The sequence below is a fragment of the Gossypium hirsutum genome, chromosome A10 (genome assembly GCF_007990345.1).
Source record: "Gossypium hirsutum isolate 1008001.06 chromosome A10, Gossypium_hirsutum_v2.1, whole genome shotgun sequence".
Classification (NCBI taxonomy): Eukaryota; Viridiplantae; Streptophyta; class Magnoliopsida; order Malvales; family Malvaceae; genus Gossypium; species Gossypium hirsutum.
In genome coordinates, this window is record NC_053433.1 from 56,754,401 (window position 1) to 56,757,959 (window position 3,559).

A 3,559-nucleotide genomic window follows, 5' to 3' on the forward strand; every position below is an offset into this window, starting at 1 on the left:
GATCTATCAATGCAATCACATTAGTATCATAGAGAGTGAAAGTACCAGTGATAACATCTGCGGATGACGCTTCTTGCGAGCGCGAATAGCGTAAGCTCTTGCAGGTGCTCTGGCCTTGGATCTAACAACTGAATCCTTTGTCTCCCCTTTACTACTTTTTACATTTTCAAAAATTTAAGTGGTCTACCTCTATTCGACGTGTGACTTGGTCTCACATTCTGAACTTATCTTTCTCATCTAGCTCAGGACAATCTCGGATAAAGTGGTTAGTGAACCACATTTGTAACAAGCTTTATTACTTTTATTCCAGCATTCTCCAAAATGTCATCTCCCACATTGTTGACACTCGGGTTTGTTGTCTCTTACACTACCAACACTCGATACTGATGCCCATCAGACATACTGCTTAGTAATCTCTTTTCTTTTATTAGACACCATTCCTCTCGACTTACTTGCTAAAACGTAAATTCTCTCGTTATACTCGTAACATTATTCTACTTGTTTTAATTCAGAAAATTTTGTGTTTTTTCGAGAAATCATTGACTAATTTATTTCTTTCAGATTTAGATTGAAAAAACTACCAGTAACCGTTCTTTAGAACACGTATCACGTGTCCACCATTGATAAGCAGTGTCTCTCAGCAAGGATACAACACATCTAATACATTCATCAGGAGTACAAGACAATTCATCGAATACTTGAATCATATTTTCGAGCCAGAACTCAATCTGTCTCAGCATCATCAATCAACAGTAGCCCGAAACTCTTCAACCCATGTTTACAAATCTTGTCTACTGGTACTTGTTCAGCAATATCGAGTCTATAACTTGAGGACAACATGGATTTGTTGAAGAATAGCTGGGGTGCTGAGCAAATGGTTTTGTACGAATGTCTTAAGTGAACCATTCATTCATCATTTGGAAGAAGGCTTCTCTAGCCTCTCCTCCCTGGCTACCTGTCATGGGTCTAGAATCAGATGGCATTGTCCCTTGCGCTGGAGCAGGCATTACTCTCAACTTCATCGGCTATAGCTCGATTGGGATCTATTACTATACAAAAACATAATTAAAACTGTCAGGAATCATCATACTATCACAAAGTATATATGGCATGTATATCTAGACTCTAAACACGCTACTTAGTCCTAGAATAAACTAAACTGTAGCTCTGATACCAAAAATGTAACGCCCCTAACTCATTGGCGTCGGGTAGGCTTACGAGGTATTACTGATCAATACACAATGTATAGCAGAATTTATCAACCATAAAGTATTCATTCTCATAAATATTCAATACAATTACATTGTCCCTATAAGGGCCTACGAGGCCTTAAACAGGCTTTAAAAGTAGGTAAGGACTAAACCGATATCATACAAATTTGGAAACTTAGTAAAATTTCAACCATACAGGTGTCACACGCTTGTGTGAACAAGCCGTGTGCCTCACATAGCTCTGACACGCCCGTGTCTTAGCCGTGTGGAAATTGGGTATACATACTGACTTGCATCACACTCCAGGACACGCCCGTATGCCAGACCATCTAAAAATTGAGGGTATACTGACTTATGCGACACAGCCATGTCACACACCCGTGTGCTAGGCCGTGTGCCAATTAGGGTATACTAACCCATATACCATGACCAGTCATATCAACACCACGTAATGACTGAGCACAGTCGGCGGGTTCTACCATTGACAAAATAGCATTCCAAGATTACCCAACAGCATACACAACCAAAGTACAATTATCATCAATTATACCAAAATCACAAAAAAAAAAAAATAAATTCAACAAATCAATGCAAATCATTTACCTAATCAAATACTATCAACTAACTCTAAAATCATACCTCATCAAAGCATTTCTCAAGCATTATACTTCACAAAATAATTAACCATATTCATACCAAACATGCCAAAATAAGCCATTTCTATTAGCCAAACATACATCAATATTAACATCATTTACAAGCCAACTCTCGTGGCTATAATCACAACCAAAATACCACGTGTAGCCTATATATGCCATATACGAAATATACACAACTTAAAAGTACCAAATAGATGTCTGATACTACGATGATGTTCCTGATGACTTTCAAATCTGACTAGCTTGATTCACTATAAAACATAGAAAATAACACTAAGTAAGCTTCATAGCTTAGTAAGATCGTATGTAAATAACTTAATTCATTCAATGAATGTAAATAAACCATTTTCATATTAACTACAAACCTTTCTCATGTCTTAAAACATGATTTAATACCATCTCATTGAAATTTCTCTATTTAATACTCAATTAGGTTCTGTACATACCTGTATCGCCTCTTACTAACCTCTTTCTCAACCTCGTCATTCGTTTACCTGTTGAACCATTCGAAATAGAAATTGGACTCAATAATCTCATATGATAAGTACCTATACCATGGCCCATAGCCAAATCAAGGTAACTTATCCGAAGAACAATTATCATAGCTCGAAGCCAAATCATCCAATTGCTCCGAAGCAACTCAACTATCATCTAATAGCATGACACTAGCACCAATCTATTCCTAAAGTTACCGAGCTTCACATTTCTGTTTCTATCACTGAATGTATTCGTAGAGTCATTTTCACAATTCGAACATTATCCATAATCTCATAATCACAGTTTATGCAATAACAAAACTTTAACATACTTTTATAATGAAATTACCACATACGAACTTACTTCATATTTGGAATTGACAGATCGGATCGACTACACGATAACCTTGCTTTTCCTCCTATCTAATTCTGGATTCTTCTTTTCTTGATCTAAATATATTCAAAATTAACTTATTAAATCAACCACTCCTTCAATTTAGTCCAAGACACAAATTTAGGCCTATTTGCACATTAGTCCCTAAACTTTCACATTTAATCAACTTAGTCCCTAATTCACAAATACACAAAATTCACATAATTTCAATAAACCCAAGATTGGCCAAATTATTCATAGGTCCCTAGTTGCCACAACTTTCATTTATTTGACATTTTGACCACTCAATTTGTAAATTTCTCAATTTAATCCCTATTATGCTTTTTCACCAAAAATCACTTAACAAAACATGTAAAACTATCATAAAGCTCTCATATTTCAACATTAAACATCAAAGAACATATAGATTCAACAATGGTAACTCTCAAAATCTTTAACAGTTTCGAAATTAAAGGTACAGGTCAACTAGATTGAGCTGCAACGATAACAAAAATATAAAAATCATCAAAAAGGGGACAAAAGCCATACCTTAATCAGCAATATAGCATAGCCGAATCAAAACCCTAAAATGGATTCTTTTTCTTCAACAAAATTCGATCAAGAAGATGAGAATGAAGCTTAAAATTAATTTTGTTTTAGTTAATAATTCATTAATAACTAATTTACCATTTTAACCTTATAAAACTTTAATATAAAACACATAAACCATGGACATAAATGTCCACTAACCTTAGCAATGGTTCAATTTCAACATAATAACTCCCACAATTTAATTTCATAGCTATTTAATACTTTTAACTATCAAAACTCAAATTTTAC